Below are 19,786 nucleotides of genomic sequence, written 5' to 3'. Positions count from 1 at the left end.
CTGCTCCAAAACCGCCATTAAAAAAAGCCAGACTACGGTTTGCAACTGCACATGGGGACAAAGATCGTACTTTTGGAGAAATGTCCTCTGGTCTGATGATACAAAAATAGAACTGTTTGGCCATAATGACTATCGTTATGTTTGGAGGAAAAAGGGGGAGGCTTGCAAGCCGAAGAACACCATCCCAACCGTGAAGCACAGGGTTGGCAGCATCATGTTGTGGGGGTGCTTTGCTGCAGGAGGGACTGGTGCACTTCACAAAATAGATGGCATCATGATGTAGGAAAATGATGTGGATATATTGAAGCATCATCTCAAAACATCAGGAAGTTAACGCTTGGTTGCAAATGGGTCTTCCAAATTGACAATTTATTTATTTAACTAGGCAAGTCAGTTAAGAACAAATTCTTATTTTCAATGACAGCGTAGGAACAGTGGGTTAACTGCCTTGTTCAGGGGCAGAACGACAGATCTTTACCTTGTCAGCTCAAGGATTTGATCTTGCAACCTTTCAGTTACTAGTCCAACACGCTAACCACTAACCACTATATAGAGGCAACATCATTGGGTATATAGAGGCAACATCATTGGGTATATAGAGGCAACGTCATTGGGTATATAGAGGCAACGTCATTGGGTATATAGAGGCAACGTCATTGGGTATATAGAGGCAACGTCATTGGCTATATAGAGGCAACATCATTGGGTATATAGAGGCAAAGTCATTGGCTATATAGAGGCAATGTCATTGGGTATATAGAGTAAACATCATTGGCTATATAGAGGCAACGTCATTGGGTATATAGAGGCAACATCATTGGGTATATAGAGGCAACATCATTGGGTATATAGAGGCAACATCATTGGGTATATAGAGGCAAAGTCATTGGCTATATAGAGGCAACGTCATTGGGTATATAGAGGCAACGTCATTGGGTATATAGAGGCAACATCATTGGGTATATAGAGGCAACGTCATTGGCTATATAGAGGCAACATCATTGGGTATATAGAGGCAAAGTCATTGGCTATATAGAGGCAATGTCATTGGGTATATAGAGTAAACATCATTGGCTATATAGAGGCAACGTCATTGGGTATATAGAGGCAACATCATTGGGTATATAGAGGCAACATCATTGGGTATATAGAGGCAACATCATTGGGTATATAGAGGCAAAGTCATTGGCTATATAGAGGCAACGTCATTGGCTATATAGAGGCAACGTCATTGGGTATATAGAGGCAACATCATTGGGTATATAGAGGCAACGTCATTGGGTATATAGAGGCAAAGTCATTGGCTAAATAGAGGCAACGTCATTGGCTATATAGAGGCAACATCATTGGCTATATAGAGGCAACGTCATTGGGTATATAGAGGAAACATCATTGGCTATATAGAGGCAACGTCATTGGGTATATAGAGGCAAAGTCATTGGCTATATAGAGGCAACTTCATTGGGTATATAGATGCAACGTCATTGGGTATATAGAGGAAACATCATTGGGTATATAGATGCAACGTCATTGGGTATATAGAGGAAACATGATTGGGTATTATGAAGAAACATCATTGGGTATATAGAGGCAACATCATTGGGTAGTATGCTGCAAAGTTTTTAAAGACATTACATGTACTGTTAGATTAATTCATTACACTGCTAACTAGCAGTACAAAGCAATCTGGCTCATAGGTTTTGAGTTTCCACTTGGTGATTAGCCTCAAGTGGTTGAGCCTGTGTAATATGTGTACACAAAAATATGTAAGCAAATTCATTCTATTGAACTAAATAAATATGCAATTCTGGAGCCCTATTTTGACAATAGCCTAATTGCACCCAACATTAATTCCTAACATTGGCTTATGTGACACATCAAAATATCGTTACCTTCCATTCCTATTGGGACATGTTAAATGAAACAACATATTTCTTGAATCCTACCGTCTCAATAACTGTTTATATATTTTTTCTTCTATTGCCTACCATTCTACGACAGCTGGCTCGGAACTGCTGTTAATGGATTTTAAAGAACTGATTCTAGCTCTGAAAGATTCCAAAAAGAGGCCAATTATTTTAGGTCCGGTACCATCGCTCTGAAATATTCTGCAGGCTACTGGCATTTACGCACCTGGCTAGAAGACTACCGTAGCTCTGTTGGCATAACTTTTATAGACAATTTTGATACCTTTTGGAAACCGAAGATGCTCTACGGGAATGATCTAAACCTTGGCTCCTGGACTCTGTACGCGCATTTCAAGTCTGCGTCGAGACAATGACTTATCAGTGACCCAAGTCCTGCTCAGATACTCCCTACCATTGTGTTGCTGAGCTGTCGTAGTGCTGCTGCAAATATACATTGTCCCAGGGGCATTGGCAGTCATAACGTAAGAAACCTCATTTATGTTCCTCCATCTCCCCTAAATGCCTATGTCAATCCAATAGCTATTGTATGCAGTAATCATGAACCTGAGTTAATACTGTTAACACTGATGTGGTTTGCCCTAATAGGAAGTCCACTGTGTGCAGCTCACCTGCACTATCAGCTCAAACATAAATAACATTGTCATGTCTACCTCTGACAAGCCTCCCAGTAGAGCAATAAAAACAATCAAGCATCCCAGAAAAGTGCTAAACATAGCCCACATGAACATATATAGACTAAGAAACAAGGTTCATGAAATTGATAACTTGCTAGTAACAGATAACAGTTATGTACTGACTATCTCTGAAACTCACTTAGATAATACCTTTGATGATACAGTGGTAGCAATACATGGTTTCAACATCTTCAGAATTGACAGGAATGCCAATGGTGGAGGTGTTGCTGTTTATGTTCAGTCATATTCCTGTAAAGCTTAGCTGTTGAAGTAATATGGCTACAGTTTCACCTGCCCCACCTAAAGCCCATTTTTGACCACCAAGTGCTAACAGTCAGGATATGGATAATATGTGTGAAATGCTTGATAATGTATGTGATATCAACAGAGAGGTATATTTTCTGGGTGACCTAATTATGAACTGGCTTTCATCAAGCTGCCCACTCAAGACAAAGCTTCAAACTGTAACTAGTGTGCCTACAACCTGATTCAGGTTATCAGTCATCCTACCAGTGTAGTTACAAACAGCACAGGAATGAAATCATCAACATGTATGGATCACATCTTTACTAATGCTGCAGAAATCTGCTCTAAAGCAGTATCCAAATCCATAGGATGTAGTGATCACACAATATAGTTGCCATATCTAGGAAAACCAAAGTTCAAAAGGCTGGGCCTAATGTAGTGTATAAGAGGTCAGGCTGGGCCTAATGTAGTGTATAAGAGGTCAGGCTGGGCCTAATGTAGTGTATAAGAGGTCAGGCTGGGCCTAATGTAGTGTATAAGAGGTCAGGCTGGGCCTAATGTAGTGTATAAGAGGTCATACAATACGTTTTGTTGGGATTCCTATGTAGGAAATGTAAAGAATATTTGCTGGTCTGTGGTGTGTAATGAGGAGCAACCAGATGCTGCTGGTCTTTGGTGTGTAATGAGGAGCAACCAGATGCTGCTGGTCTGTGGTGTGTAATGAGGAGCAACCAGATGCTGCTGGTCTGTGGTGTGTAATGAGGAGCAACCAGATGCTGCTGGTCTGTGGTGTGTAATGAGGAGCAACCAGATGCTGCTGGTCTGTGGTGTGTAATGAGGAGCAACCAGATGCTGCTGGTCTGTGGTGTGTAATGAGGAGCAACCAGATGCTGCTGGTCTGTGGTGTGTAATGAGGAGCACCCAGATTCTGCTGGTCTGTGGTGTGTAATGAGGAGCAACCAGATGCTGCTGGTCTGTGGTGTGTAATGAGGAGCAACCAGATGCTGCTGGTCTGTGGTGTGTAATGAGGAGCAACCAGATGCTGCTGGTCTGTGGTGTGTAATGAGGAGAAACCAGCACTTGACACATTTATTACAGTTTTTATTCCAGTTACTAATAAGCTGTTAGAAAATTAAGAAAATGACTGTTAAAACTATGAAATCCCTGTGTTTTCGATGATGAATTGAACATTTTTATGGTTGAGAGGGATGAGGTAAAAGAATTGGCAAATAAGTCTGGCTTCACAGCCGGTTGGCAAACATACTGTAAAAATTGAGAAATCATGTGACTAAACTGAACAAAAAGAAGAAGAAACTTTACTCTGAAACAAAGATAAATTATATAAAGAATGAGAGTAAAAATCAAATGACATTTTGGGCAAAATGGCAAACTCAGCACCATCCTTCATTGAATCAGATGGCTCATTTTTTTAAACCTTTATTTAACTAGGCAAGTCAGTTAAGAACAAATTCTTATTTTCAATGATGGCCTAGGAACAGTGGGTTAACTGCCTGTTCAGGGGCAGAACAACAGATTTGTACCTTGTCAGCTCCAGGGTTTGAACTTGCAACCTTTCAGTTACTAGTCCAACGCTCTAACCACTAGGCTGCCCTGCTGCCCCAAAACCCACTGATATTGCCAATTACTTTAATGTTTTCATTGGCAAGATTAGCAAATTTATGCATGACATGCAAACAACAAATTCTGAACCTATACATCCATGCATAACTGACCAAATTATGAAAGACAAGCATTGCAATTTAGAATTTTGTTAAGTGAGTGTGGAACAGGTGGGGGAAAAGATAGTTGTCTATCAACAATGACAAGCCACCTGGATTTGACAACTTGGATGGATGAAAGTGAACTATATTGCCACTCCTATTGGCCATCTCTTCTATCTATGCCTACAGGAAAGTGTGTTCCCTCAGGCCTGGAGGGAAGAAAACGTTATTCCTCTACCCAAGAATAGCACGTACCTTTTACTGGCTCAAACAGCCAACCAATCAGCCAATCAGCTTGTTACCAACCCTTAGTAAACTGTTGGGGAAAGTTTGACCAGATACAATGCTATTTCACAGTAAACAAATGATGAACAGATTCTCAGCAGGCTCATAAGGAAGGGCATTCAACATGTACAGTTCCTTTGGAAAGTATTCAGACCCCCTGACTTTTTCCACATTTTGTTACGTTTACAGCCTTATTCTAAAATGGATTAAATTGTATTTTTTTCCCATCGTCAATCTACACACAATACCCCATAATGACAAGATGTTCGATCGGGTTCAAGTCTGGGCTCTGGATGGCCACTCAAGGACATTGAGTCTTGTCCTGAAGCCAGTCCTGCGTTGTCTTGGCTGTGTGCTTAGGGTTGTTGTCCTGTTGGTAGGTGAACCTTCGCCCCAGTCTGAGGTCCTCAAACTAAACAAAGCTGAATAAATATAAACATTTTCTCCAAACGATTTGAGTGCGCACATGCAGCTAGCCATTATATGTTGAACGGTTAACAGAGAAATAGGTATTCCTACATGCTTCATTTAGAGTTGTTCTACAAACGTTGGGCTATATGTCTTGTTTAATATATTTTAAGGCTACATGATGCGACTATAATGATGATTTGAAAAAAGTTGCTTGAAAAGGCATGAGCTCTGCTTGGTTCTTTGCGCAGGCTGTACCCACTCCAATAGTCTCTCATTCACAATTTGACAAGCACTTCAAATTTCACAGCCGTAATGCACCCTAAAAAAAATCCATGCCTTTCGTAGCCCTGAGTGCTGTGTTGTGCCCTCCTTCCTCACTGTGCTGTGCGATCGAGGCACTGCTCTCTGTCATGTGATCGGGTCTTTCTCACAGGCTACATGTGAAGACAGACACATCCGGCACGCAACTGCGCGCATCCTATCCAATTCCGAGGTGCATATTGAAGATATTGGAAAAACTGTGCACATTTTCTTTGTTTTGTCAGCCAACAAGATGAGTAGGCCTAACGAACAGCAAAAGCACTAGTCTATGTCAATCTCCTATCCCCCATAGTACAATAGTCGACCTATTCCATTCTGTGCGAGAAATAAATATTCCAAACATAGTCTGGGACAGTTGTGGGATACAATAGATCCCAAATTAACGACTAGCATCAAATATGTTTTTTTTTAATGCAATGTGGCTGACACAACAGATCAGAACGTTTAGCTTAAAATGTTTAAGAAACTATTAGGATATTTATTCACATTATAAGCGCAGCAATGCGCACATGGTAGTGGGCTATAAGCGCGAATGTTCCATTAGCGGAAAACACCATTATCAAAAGGGACCGCAAATGCAAGTAATGCTCTTATTATAAAGGTGCATGTTTATGGTGACATTTATTTTCCCCAAACTTGAAACTCACACACTGCTTATATATGCCAGTTAGGCTCAACACCCGTTGTAACGCCGAATTATGTGGTCACTTTAGTTGTGATTTAATTTATTTAACGAGTCAAGTCAGCTAAGAACAAATTCTTATTTACAATGAAGGCCTTACCCGGACGACGCTGGGCCAATCACGACTGGATGTGACTCAGTCTGGATTCGAACCAGGTAGTGTCTCTTGCACTGAGATGCAGTACATTAGACCGCTCGCGCCACCCGGGAGCACCTGTTATTACATGCCTTATTAGTCGCATAAAAAAAAGTCCTTGTTTCTTATGTTGGGCATCATTCACAAGTGATAATATATCATTATATGCGGATTTGAGGGTTTAAGTGAGACTGCTCATAACAGCGCCACTTATAGGCCAATTGCTGGCATTCTTCTGGAAACACTTATCTCCCTCACTAGTTTTAAGCACCAACTGTCAGAGCAGCTCACAGATTACTGCACCTGTACATAGCCCACCTATAATTTAGCCCAAACAACTACCTCTTTCCCAACTGTATTTAATTAATTAATTTATTTTGCTCCTTTGCACCCCATTATTTTTATTTCTACTTTGCACATTCTTCCATTGCAAATCTACCATTCCAGTGTTTTACTTGCTATATTGTATTTACTTTGCCACCATGGCCTTTTTTGCCTTTACCTCCCTTCTCACCTCATTTGCTCACATTGTATATAGACTTGTTTATACTGTATTATTGACTCTATGTTTGTTTTACTCCATGTGTAACTGTGTGTCGTTGTATCTGTCGAACTGCTTTGCTTTATCTTGGCCCGGTCGCAATTGTAAATGAGAACTTGTTCTCAACTTGCCTACCTGGTTAAATAAAGGTGAAATAAAATACAAAAATAAAATAAAGTATAATGGATTTATACTATATTCCACTTGGGGGCGGTATTTCAACATATTCGATGCCAAACGCCTTTAAAACCCACCGAAGAAGAAGAATAACGCTTAAGTGGAACTGCTTGCGGGTTGCTTTTGTTTGTGACCGGCATTCTGTCTTCGGGGACGAAGGCAGTGCTAAAATAATATACAACGTTCATTCGACTGAAACATGTCTAAACTACAGTCATTGCGTGATATTTTAAATTATCAATTAAAGGTGGCTGCTGTTGAGAATTTAGGAGCAGTTGAGAAAATGGTAGCTGAGTAACTTACAGGGTCTGAGATGAATGGTCGGCTACTGAAACAGCTCCGGGTTACACGAGATAAAACTATGCCGAATAGGTTCGTATGTAGCTAGGTATATCTAATAATATCTAGCCATTAGCTACAGTTCTAACCAAATTATAAACTGTTTAGGCAAATAGGGATCATATAATCAACTATTTATCCCCCAAATATCCCGTCTTGCAGGCCTATTCATGGGTTGCACCCCCTTCACTCGGTCGCGCCGTTGTCATAGTTATCGACTTTCTACAGCTGCGGCAGCATATTGTCTGACTGGTTAAAGTCGAACTGACAGCGTTTTAAGTCATTTGCAGATATGAAACAGAAATTTATATCAGTCAATATCAAATTCCCCGTTTATGCTCTAAAACCAACTTCATAGAAGGTTTTAAAAATAGGTTATATTTGACTCAACATTCCATGATGTAGATTGTTAGTATTCTGCCAATGTAGATTGGTGGATAGATGGATGCAGTTCAATGCATGATTCATATAATTCACCAAAACATTTCTTGGTAGTCCCAAAAATATTGGCACTTTTGAATGTTAAAGATGAAATATTTAGAAATCAGAGGAGAAAAAATTGCAGTTTAAACTGTATTTTTTTAAAAATGTATTTGTCACATTCCTGGTCTGAACCTCTTGACTAGGTCGTTAGGTTAAGGTCACTACATTACCCCCTTCCATCTATAACACACCCCTCTTGTGTACATGTGTCTCTGATGGCCTCACGGGCACCATCACACTTCCAAGGCAATGTGGTGAATTCAGAGCATAGCCCCAGCCTGGTCTTGATCCAAGGTCCAGCGACTGTCAAGCTAACGCCTTAACCCTTACACCAAGAGGTCCGAACCTCTTGACAAGGTCGCTAGGTATTGGGTTAAGGTCGCTACTATATAATTAAATGGTTGTCTGTGTCACAAAAAAACTATTGAAATGGGATTGTGCACTCCGGCATGTCTAAAGGCTGTATAGATAACCTCTGCTCCTCCTCTCCTTCCCTCCAGACTCCCTGCAGCTCTCTGTCTCTGAAGAGGAGGTTCCCCCTGAGTAGCAGGACTGTGAGTAGGAGGGGAGCCCCAGTCTGGGGCAGGATAAACTCTTGTGGCAGATGCATGTAACATAAATGGTAGTAGCATCTATTGACTGACTGGGATGTGACGATTATTCTTCTGCTATGCAGATTTTTCGTCGCTGATCAGGATTTGACTGAGAATTTCTGTTTTATAGTGTTGGAGACGTCTCCCCAGAACATAATCAAGCAATCTGACGGTATATTTTATTTCTGTGTGTCTGAGATTAAGGACAGGAGGACAAACATGGAGCAGCCACTGTCTCCTGGGGGAAAAAAACGGATTTGTCAACAACCCCGGTATCCAAAGGGCTGGAAGAAGAATGGTGTTGAATGTGTTGATGTACATTTGATGCAATAACGAAGAAGAATGATTTACTTTTAGGGAAAGATTATTCAATAAAAACTGACTACTACACTGCCTTGGAGGAGCTGATGGGACCCGTAACCGTTGTCGATAACCTGACGTCTGTCTGTAGCAACTGCAAAGGTCTGCTCTCCCAGTATCACAGCTGTAACGCAGATGCTATCATCCAGAAGGCGAGGTCAGTACAGGTGCATCAAAGCTGGGACCGAGAGACTGAAAAACAGCTTCTATCTCAAGGCCATCAGACTGTTAAACAGCCACCACTAACATTGAGTGGCTGCTGCCAACACACTGACTCAACTCCAGCCACTTTAATAATGGGAATTGATGGGAAATGATGTAAAATATATCACTATAGCCACTTTAAACAATGCTACCTAATATAATGTTTACATACCCTACATTATTCATCTCATATGTATACGTATATACTGTACTCTATATCATCTACTGCATCCTTATGTAATACATGTATCACTAGCCACTTTAACTATGCCACTTTGTTTACATACTCATCTCATATGTATATACTGTACTCGATACCATCTACTGTATCTTGCCTATGCCGCTCTGTACCATCACTCACTCATATATCTTTATGTACATATTCTTATCCCCTTACACTTGTCTCTATAAGGTAGTAGTTTTGGAATTGTTAGCTAGATTACTTGTTGGTTATTACTGCATTGTCGGAACTAGAAGCACAAGCATTTCGCTACACTTGCATTAACATCTGCTAACCATGTGTATGTGTGACAAATACAATTTGATTTGATGCTCAGAGAATCACTGGTCTGGTGAAAAACATGACAAGGGAGAATACAGTCGGATTTAAAAGGTGCACCACGTCTACTGAGAAATCGACGGAGAGGGAAAAAAAGCCACACTCTGTCACTTCTGTCTGCTGCAAGACAGATTGGCTCTGCATGAAGAAATCTGATTCATTCTGTATCCGTCCCTTCATCAACATCATCAACCACTGTGACTGCACCGACCACACCAACTCCTGTAATGTGGTCTCCAGAAACCATAAAGGTTAGTATCAATGTTCTATCTGTCAATAAAATGTATTATGCAGCGTAGAGCCCTTTTCCAAAGAACTAACTGATCTAGGATCAGTTTGGCCTTTTAGCTCATAATGAATTAGATTATATGGACGGGTTGGGACCTGATCCTAGATCAGCATTCTAACTCTGAGGATCTTTGTGGATATGGGTCCAGCTGACAGTTGTGCTGTAGTTAAATGTTGGTGTTTGTGTAATTATCTAGCTTGTTATTGTCCTCAACGGTACTGTGTATATGTACAGCAGGGTTGGGGTCGATTCCATTTCAAATCCAGTTATTTCAGAAAGGAAACCAAATTCCAACTCAAAATGTTCTTTGTTGAAGAGAATTTTAATTCCTGTGTACTTCCTGAATTGACTGGCGTTGAAATGAGATTGATCCCAACCCTGCTGTAGCTACGTGCCTCGATTTCCTTGACTGTGTCCATTTCATAGTACTGTCTGTATAACCTGTAGTACAGGGGTGTCAAATTCATTCCATGGAGGGCCGAGTGTCTGCGGGTTTTTGTTTTTTCCTTTTTATGAACCTCTGTGGGATCGGTGTCCCTATACCGGGACAGTTGAGCTAACATGCGCTCATGTGATTAGCCTGACGTTGTAAGTAACAGCAAACTTTCCAGGACATAGACATGTCTTATATGGGCTGAACGTTTAAATTCTTGTTAAAATAACATGCTATTGTTTGAGGAGAGTGCACAACGACAGAGAACTTATCACTTGGTTTGATACATTCACCTCTGAAGGTAAATAATGTACTTACATTCACTAATCTTCTTCTGATTTGCCATCCTGAAGGACCCAGAGATAAAATGTAGCATAGTTTTGTTTGATAAAATCAATTTTATATTCAAATGTAGGAACTGGGATCTAAAGTTTGAGCCCCTGCTGTGTTTCCTTTCAAATAGTATCAAGAATCAGCATATCAAATGGTATCAAGAATCAGCATATCAAATGGTATCAAGAATCAACATATCAAATAGTATCAAGAATCAGCATATCCTTTCTTCAGGTCCTGAGCTACAGGCAGTTAGATTTGGGTATGTCATTTTTTTTGCCGAAAATAGAAAACACAGGTCAGATCCTTAGCCATAGAACACCAGGTGAGGGGAGTTCCTTACCGATTTAGTGACCTTTAATTCATCAATCGAGTACAAGGGAGGAGTGAAAACCCGCAGACCCTCGGCCATCCGTGGAACGAATTTGGCTGTAGTGATGTATTTCATTTCCAATCATGCACCAAATAGTTAATTTGTACCAAATCATGTTATCTGAGGTCATAGCTATGACATTGAGATTACATAACCTTATCCCCACCCATCTCCCAATCTCAATTTGTCCAATAGAACACCATCTGTGTGTGTGCATTGATATGTAGGCTACGTGTGCCTTTAAAACATGTATTTGTATGTATGTAGTTCTGTCCTTGAGCTGTTCTTGTCTATTAATGGTTCTGCATTATGTCATTCTGTATTATGTTTCACGTTTTTTGTGAATCCCAGGAAGAGTAGCTGCTGCTTTTGCAACAGCTAATAGGGATCCTAATAAACTACCAAGTTCAAAGCTGTGTCCCAAATGGCCCCCTAGTCCCTACATAGTGTCCTTTGGGCAGTGGTCAAAATTAAAAGGACTATGTTAACCACTAGGCTACCTGCCGTAGGATCCTTAAAGGTCCGTTTGAGAAAATTGGAACTAACCTGGCCTAGGGATGATACCACACGCTACCAAGGTGTGTCATGTCCGTACCTGGCTTACGTGACGTAACGGTCAACGAGGTGCTTAGCGTTGTGGAAAAGGAATGTAGAAATCTAACCAGCGTGAGGTTCAATTCCCTCCAACGCATCAACCCGGATGACATAAAGAGCTTCAAGTGGGGGAAGGTTCTGGCTGAGTGGAGGGAGAGCGCTCCCACCTTTCTCAAGTGGGAGAAGGTTCTGGCTGAGTGGAGGGAGAACGCTCCCACCTTTCTCAAGTGGGAGAAGGTTCTGGCTGAGTGGAGGGAGAACGCTCCCACCTTTCTCAAGTGGGAGAAGGTTCTGGCTGAGTGGAGGGAGAGCGCTCCCACCTTTCTCAAGTGGGAGAAGGTTCTGGCTGAGTGGAGGGAGAACGCTCCCACCTTTCTCAAGTTCCTGGAATGTGTCAGTACTGTTTCTGAAATAAACACATCTCAGATGGAGTGGTAAAGGACAGGTGTGCGTTGACAATGGCAGGTGTCACATTACTCTGAGCACGTTCAAATAAAATGTCTGCACTTTGGTCTGGATTTCCCTCCAGACTCCCTGCAGCTCTCTCTGACTATCTCTGAAGAGGATGTTCCTCACAGCAGCACTGGGGCAGGAGGACACAGAACCCACCCAGATCAAAGAGGAAAAGGAGGAACTCCGGACCAGTCAGGAGGAAGACTGGCTTCAAGGTCTGGAGCCTGATGTCATAGAGTTCATTTTCACTCCTCCTTGTTTGAAAAGTGAATGTGATTTGAACCCAATTTGGTCCTTGACTCTTCCCCAAACCCAGACTGTGGAGAACAGAGAGAGTGACTCTAACCCAGTGGATCTCAAACCTTTTGGCACTCTGACCTTAACCAAGAAGAGACCCAGTGAATGTCGGTTCTGCAATAAACTCTACAACTCCACCTGTAAACTGAAGGCCCATGTCCAACTCTGTCACAGTGGGAAACCCTGTATCTGTCCAGTTTGTGGCAAGACCTTCAAATGCAAAGGAGTTCTGTCCAATCACATGAGGATTGACACAGGAAAGAAATCATTCAGCTGTGGTGACTGTGGAAAATGTTTTAGTCAGAAGGGAGTCCTAGAGAAGCATATACTGACTCACACAGGAGAGAAATCATTTAGCTGTGGTGACTGAAGAAAAAGATTCAATCGCAAGGAGCACCTAACCAGGCATATATTGACTCACACAGGAGAGAAACCATTTAGCTGTGGTGACTGTGGGAAAGGCTTCAATCTCAAGAACAACCTAACCAATCATATACGTACTCACACAGGGGAGAAATCATTTAGCTGTGGTGAATGTGGGAAGAGCTTCACTCAGAAGACTAATCTGCTGACACATGTAAAAAAAATAAAAACATCCACAAAGGAAGAAAACTGAAAGAAAATTAGATCTAAGATGTTCTGTCAACAGATGGTAATTAAAAGGCAGGATGTGGATATCACTCTTAGGAAACCAAAGCAACTCGATAATTTATGCTATTTGTTTCAGAGAATTGGATGTGAGATAAACAACCATGTAAATATTTTGATGTAAATAGTATTATAGGAATCAGAGGTCTGCTGTTCAGTCTGTTGATATTTTCACGTCATTAAACAGGAATTGCTGATTGTTTGTTTTGGAATGTTTCTCAAGGTGATACAGATCTTATTGATAAGTTAAAATATTTTCCAGAAAATATAACATTCCATTTGTCCAAGAGTATCTCTCATCCATGTTGACCTAATGCTGCTCAGTCATAATATTTATTCAATATTTTGAATCAATATTAAGGTTAGCTGATACACAGGCCACTCCTGATAAGTGCACTTCTGTAAGTACAGACTATGTTTTACGTGCACTACAGTGTTTCCTAATTCAATAGCATTCTTTGTAACTGCATTCTCTAGTTTACTGCACACTGTCACATGAGTCCCAAGCTGTTGCAGTTGTCAGCCTGTGTGAATGTGTTTTTTTAACTGACCTGCCTGGTAATATATAAAATAAAATGTGTTGTCTTTCAAATCAGTTCACGCAAGAAATTATCATCCTAGATCACTATTACTTATAGTAAAGGTTTTCCAACATTATTTAATTGGTTTCCGTTACCACTGGTCTGTAGTGTCTAGTAGAACTCATCCACTAGGGGGCACTGCGTTGGGTTTATGCGAATAACCCTCGCTTAATACAGACGAAGAAGAAGTGTGGAAGTTAAACTTTTTTATTTAACCAGGTAGGCCAGTTGAGAACAAGTTCTCATTTACAACTGAGACCTGGCTAAGATAAAGCAAAGCAGTGCGAAAAAAGTACACAGTTACACATAAACAAACGTACAGTCAATAACACAATATAAAAATATATGTACAGTGTGTGCAAATGTAAAAGAGTAGGGAGGTAAGGCCATAGAGGCGAAATAATTGCAATATAACATTAACACTGGAGTGATAGACGTGCAGATGGGGGTGTGGAAAAATGTATTTCCTTTTAGGTCATGTTGTTCCCGAGTTTTCTTTCCTTTCTGAACTAACGTTAGCTATGACCTGTGGCGGGACCTTTAAACGCTAGAAGAGGACCATGGACAAATATATTTCCTCAGGTAATTTTGTTCTCGAATTATCTTTATTTTCTGAAATAACGTTAGCTACTACAATTTTTTTGTTGCCTGCCGTTTTCATGGATCATCATCATCGATCGGAATATCTAGCAAGTAAGATCTGTGTATTAGGCTACAGTAATATGTTAGCACGGTTCGGTTAACAAGATTGACAGTGTAGCTACAGTAACGCCATCTTAACATAGCTCACTAGCTTTAAGCACCAACTGTCAGAGCAGCTCACAGATTACTGCACCTGTACATAGCCCACCTATAATTTAGCCCAAACAACTACCTCTTTCCCTACTGTATTTAATGAATTAATTAATTTTGCTCCTTTGCACCCCATTATTTTTATTTCTACTTTGCACATTCTTCCATTGCAAATCTACCATTCCAGTGTTTTACTTGCTATATTGTATTTACTTTGCCACCATGGCCTTTTTTTGCCTTTACCTCCCTTATCTCACCTCATTTGCTCACATCGTATAGACTTGTTTATACTGTATTATTGACTGTATGTTTGTTTTACTCCATGTGTAACTCTGTGTCGTTGTATGTGTCGAACTGCTTTACTTTATCTTGGCCAGGTTGCAATTGTAAATGAGAACTTGTTCTCAACTTGCCTACCTGGTTAAATGGTGAAATAAAAATAAATAAATAAAAACATGTTAGTGACTGGTGTTTTGACACAGGTTTATTGAAGTTAGCTAGTTTAACGTCAGATGACTGACCATCAAAATAGTCTGTTAACCCCACGATTTTCATACTAATCTGGAGTTATTATTTTCAATAATTATGATGTTTAGTTTATGGCGATAATAGATAAGTAAAACGAAATATTGTCTTAAAGGAACATATGGTTCCTTTAATCTATTGATCTAATTAAATTAATAGTTCTACTTTTCAGCCCTTCCAGCCTATTTATAGTGATGACTTGCATTTTAACTGCTGTACTAGGCCTACACAGTATGTCTCATGTGATATGACGACCTGTCCTTTGGGGAATTTATCAACAATACATTATTTCTCGTGTGGGGATGTTGTTGTCTTTGGATTTCAGTGAGATTACATATTCCTTCCCAAAGGGATAGCAATGTATTTTGCCTGATGTGGATCATAAGTGGGTGTCCAAGGCATTGTTCAGGTGGTTGGGGAATGGGATTCAAGAGATGGACTTTGCCAGGGTTGACAAAATGTGGTGTGGTGGGACCGACCCTCCACCGCCATCTGCAGCTCAGTAGAGATGGACTTTGCCAGGGTTGACAAAATGTGGTGTGGTGGGACCGACCCTCCACCGCCATCTGCAGCTCAGTAGAGATGGAGAGGGACTTTGCCGATCCTCTGCTGCTCTGGATGCCCAGGATGCTCTGGCAGGTTAAGCTGCATTGCCCACATTCTGTGCAGTAGGAAGGTCATCAGTTGGAACGTATGGTTCCTTACACTGTTCCACGCAAATACACTGGTAATGGCAATATAATTTCATTTAGAAACTAATGCAGCATTTATATTTAACACAAACAGCAACACGTTTCTGTGTGAAATGTTATTATTGAATTATTCTGTTGTCAGTCCTGTGTATTCTCATATATTTATCTTGTTTATTTTCCTTTAGGGGAGCTGATAAGTTTGGAGTACCTCTTCGGTCAGACTGGCTTGGTGGAGTACCTCTTCGGTCAGACTGGTTTGGTGCTGCAGGATCACAAGGCTGCCATTGAGGAACTGGAGACAGGTGATCCTGATGTCCAAGAGGAGGATGATGAGGGCTTTGTCGAGCTTGTGGAATTTCAGGACCTGACAGTTCCGGTGGTGGAGACAGCCCTGCCTCTTCTTGGCACCTTTTCGTTCTACTCTCACCCCCTCTACCAGCATCCAGTCCACAGCTGCATCAGTCAGTCCCATGTCCTCCACTCCTGTACGGGCTACTCCTCCACACCTGTACGGGCTACTCCTCCACACCTGTACGGGCTACTCCTCCACACCTGTACAGGCTACTCCACCACACCTGTACGGGCTACTCCTCCACACCTGTACGGGCTACTCCTCCACACCTGTACGGGCTACTCCACCACACCTGTACGGGGGCTACTCCTCCACACCTGTACGGGCTACTCCTCCACACCTGTACAGGCTACTCCACCACACCTGTACGGGCTACTCCTCCACACCTGTACGGGCTACTCCTCCACACCTGTACGGGCTACTCCACCACACCTGTACGGGCTACTCCTCCACACCTGTACGGGCTACTCCTCCACACCTGTACGGGCTACTCCTCCACACCTGTACGGGCTACTCCTCCACACCTGTACGGGCTACTCCTCCACACCTGTGCTCGTCAGTCCCTTGTCCTACGTTCCTGTTCGGGGTAACGTTACTCCTTAGTCCATGGACCATAAATGTTCTTTTTAAAATGTGAATTGGCTCTGGCAGTCAAAACAGCCAAATAATCCATCAACAGTATTGAGATAGTGAAATGTTTTGTTGTTTCGGCTCTGTACTGCAGCACCTTGGATTTGCAATGATACAGATGTCAGGTTTAATTTGAGGGAATTTTCATTCATATTACAGCACTTTTTATTACAGCATTTGTTCTACATATTCCCCCCATTTAAGAGGAACCAAAAGTATTGGGATAAATTCACTTATGTGTTTTAAAGTAGTCAAAGGTTTAGTATTTGGTCGCATATTCTTTGCATGCAATGATGTTGAGAGGTGGCTTGAAAGTAAGCATGTCATTGCACTGTTTACACCCTGCTGTATTATATATATGATAATTAAAATTAGATTTGATTTGACAGTAAGGATGCTTGCCATTTAAGGAGACTGTTCTAAAAGAGAGTACACCAGGGCTATATCTCTGGATACATTTCACCAGGAGCGCTGTACTGCCCCGAGTTGGTAACCCAGCAACAAGGCAGTTCAGTCTTTAGAGGAAGCAGACCTTCATGTAGGTTGTTAAAAAATGCTCTGTGGTATGCTGGGTATTTGGTGGCATTGATGAAGAGTGATGCAAAAAAACATGCTGCCAATCATGCATCCAGTCCACACCTCTAACCGCATCAGTCCTCTACTCCTGTACGGACTACTCCACCACCAGCTGGTTCTCTGTCCGTGGCCTTGACACCCGTGGCTGGCTGGGCCTCTGTTCATGATCTCCACACCCGTGTCTGGCTGGGCCTCTGTTCATGATCTCCACACCTGTGGTCGGGTGGGCCTCTGTTCATGATCTCCACACCTGTGGTCGGCTGGGCCTCTGTTCATGATCTCCACACCTGTGCTCGGCTGGGCCTCTGTTCATGATCTCCACACCTGTGCTCGGCTGGGCCTCTGTTCATGATCTCCACACCTGTGCTCGGCTGGGCCTCTGTTCATGATCTCCACACCTGTGGTCGGCTGGGCCTCTGTTCATGATCTCCACACCTGTGGTCGGCTGGGCCTCTGATCATGATCTCCACACCTGTGCTCGGCTGGGCCTCTGTTCATGATCTCCACACCTGTGCTCGGCTGGGCCTCTGTTCATGATCTCCACACCTGTGGTCGGCTGGGCCTCTGTTCATGATCTCCACACCTGTGCTCGGCTGGGCCTCTGTTCATGATCTCTACACCGGCTGGGCTTCTGTTCATGATCTCCACACCTGTGGTTGGCTGGGCCTCTGTTCATGATCTCCACACCTGTGGTTGGCTGGGCCTCTTCATGATCTCCACACCCGTTGCCGACTGGGCCTCTGTCCGTGCTTTCTGACACTCAGTCAGCCCCGTCCTCTGCTCCTTACGGGCTGGGCATTCTGATGGAGCCAGCGATCAGTTGCTCTCCATTTTCAGTTAGTTATATATAATTGAAATTATTTGTGTTCCAATTGTTTGTCCCTCCGTGGTGTCAAAAGCATCCTCCCCTTAATTCACTCGTGAGCACAAAAGCCCTTAGCTGAACTCTCTAATTACATTTTGATCAATCATTAATGTCAGTCTCTGAATGCTCCATTGTATAAACTATGTAATGTTCCTGCCTTGTGCACTGATTTAAAACAATTAGAGTAAATTTGTCATTCTCACGTCTTTCTCCAATTGATTTTTGGTGGTCATGATGTGTTGGTATCTGTACTGATGGATGTGTTGGTATCTGTACTGATGGTGCAAAAGCCATGACAGGGAGACATAGTGGAGTGATAACGTGAGTGCAAGCAGTTGCTCCTGACCCCACTTGGGTACACTGCAGCATCCACCGAGAGGCTCTTGGGTACACTGCAGCATCCACCGAGAGGCTCTTTGGTACACTGCAGCATCCACCGAGAGGCTCTTGGGTACAATGCAGCATCCACCGAGAGGCTCTTGGGTACACTGCAGCATCCACCGAGAGGCTCTTGGGTACACTGCAGCATCCACCGAGAGGCTCTTGGGTACACTGCAGCATCCACCGAGAGGCTCTTTGGTACACTGCAGCATCCACCGAGAGGCTCTTGGGTACACTGCAGCATCCACCGAGAGGGGGTACACTGCAGCATCCACCGAGAGGCTCTTGGGTACACTGCAGCATCCACCGAGAGGCTCTTGGGTACACTGCAGCATCCACCGAGAGGCTCTTGGGTACACTGCAGCATCCACCGAGAGGCTCTTGGGTACACTGCAGCATCCACTGAGAGGCTCTTGGGAACACTGCAGCATCCACCGAGAGGCTCTTGCTGCCAAAGGAATGCCTGACAGCTTGAAATACTTTTTGGACACTACAGTGAAAATGGTTAACTTTGTTAAAGCAAGGTCCCTGAACTCTCGTGTATTTTCTGCACTATTGAATGATATGGGCATGTAACGCTTTTACAACATATAGAGGTGTGCTGGTGTAACCGATGTGAAATGGCGCTGTTAAGACACTGATGCTCTTTGCAACCACGTACCTATTTGAGAGTGGATTCTCAGCCCTCACTAGCATGAAAACTAAATACAGGCACAGACTGTGTGTGGGAAATTATTTAAGACTGAGACTCTCTCCAATACAACCCAACATCGCAGAGTTATGTGCATCCTTTCAAGCACACCCTTCTCATTAACCTGTGGGGAGTTATTCACAAATTCACAAGGTTTTATATGTAAGATGGCTAAATAAAGAGCAAAATTATTGATTATTATTATATTATTATTTGTTCCCTGGTCATATAATAGCTTTTTGCCACTTCCCAAGAGCCAGGTTGTGACAAAAACACACTCATTCTTATGTTTAATAAATGTATCGTATAGTGTTTTGTGTGGCAGGCTTACAAAGGTGGCAACCAAAAAAAATTCAGAGTGCGCTGACCCTGGTGCTAGAGGGGGTACAGCTGGAGGTTGAACGTTTGAAGGGGTACGGGACTATAAAAAGTTTGGGAACCACTGAGTTAGACTGATGTTGTGGTATAATATAGATTGCCTAGGATACTCACAACTGCATTGTGGTCTAAATATTTCTAGCTTTTTGACATAAACTCGGCAAAAAAAGGAAACGTCCTCTCACTGTCAACTGCAATTATTTTCAGCAAACCTTAAAGTGTAAATATTTGTATGAACATAAC

General features: G+C 42.3%; 1 long non-coding RNA gene across 2 annotated transcripts; it reads left to right on the top strand.

Moving 5' to 3' along the window:
* The first annotated feature begins 7,261 nt into the window (after positions 1 to 7,261).
* On the top strand, positions 7,262 to 9,266 carry LOC115137876 (uncharacterized). Of its 2 annotated transcripts, XR_003864867.2 has the most exons (3): positions 7,262 to 7,494; positions 8,445 to 8,498; positions 8,736 to 9,266. It is a non-coding gene; the product is annotated as an uncharacterized LOC115137876 (long non-coding RNA). The 2 variants fall into 2 exon arrangements; XR_010465258.1 differs by having other exon boundaries at positions 8,445 to 9,266.
* Positions 9,267 to 19,786: the final 10,520 nt, after the last annotated feature.

Source organism: Oncorhynchus nerka, linkage group LG12 (assembly GCF_034236695.1).
Source record: "Oncorhynchus nerka isolate Pitt River linkage group LG12, Oner_Uvic_2.0, whole genome shotgun sequence".
Taxonomy (NCBI): Eukaryota; Metazoa; Chordata; class Actinopteri; order Salmoniformes; family Salmonidae; genus Oncorhynchus; species Oncorhynchus nerka.
Note: the sequence above shows the minus strand (reverse complement) of the source record. Positions and strands in the feature narration are given on the sequence as shown.